The 296-nt window shown below is 37.8% G+C and overlaps 1 protein-coding gene across 8 annotated transcripts in view; it reads right to left on the bottom strand.

Annotated features, from left to right (window-relative positions):
* LOC108628115 (protein kinase shaggy) overlaps positions 1 to 296 on the bottom strand; it is a 50,698-nt gene that overhangs the window by 15,985 nt on the left and 34,417 nt on the right. The window lies entirely within an intron of this gene.

Raw genomic sequence — 296 nt, 5'->3', positions numbered from 1 at the left:
TTTAAATAATATTTATACTAGTTCACCGTGTATGTACGCGCGACACCAGAAGATTATTCATGATAAAATCTATTTATAGTAAATTGTACATAGCGTCGTCAGTGACGGACGTTCCGTCGGATTAAGTGGAACGTGCCAGTTTTGCGAAGTAAAATTTCGCGGCTAGTCAAAAGCGGATTAGTCATTTCTTCAATTTCGTATAACACGTCCTGTGTATCGCGTTTCTCGCTCGCTTAGACATTGAGGCTCGTTTAAGAATGTATAGGATATATACTTAAACAATGTTAGCATGTTGA

The sequence above is a fragment of the Ceratina calcarata genome, unplaced genomic scaffold, assembly GCF_001652005.2.
Source record: "Ceratina calcarata isolate Rehan_Ccalc_2016 unplaced genomic scaffold, ASM165200v1 scaffold5.2, whole genome shotgun sequence".
NCBI lineage: Eukaryota > Metazoa > Arthropoda > Insecta > Hymenoptera > Apidae > Ceratina > Ceratina calcarata.
This window is presented reverse-complemented; position numbering and strand designations above follow the sequence as displayed.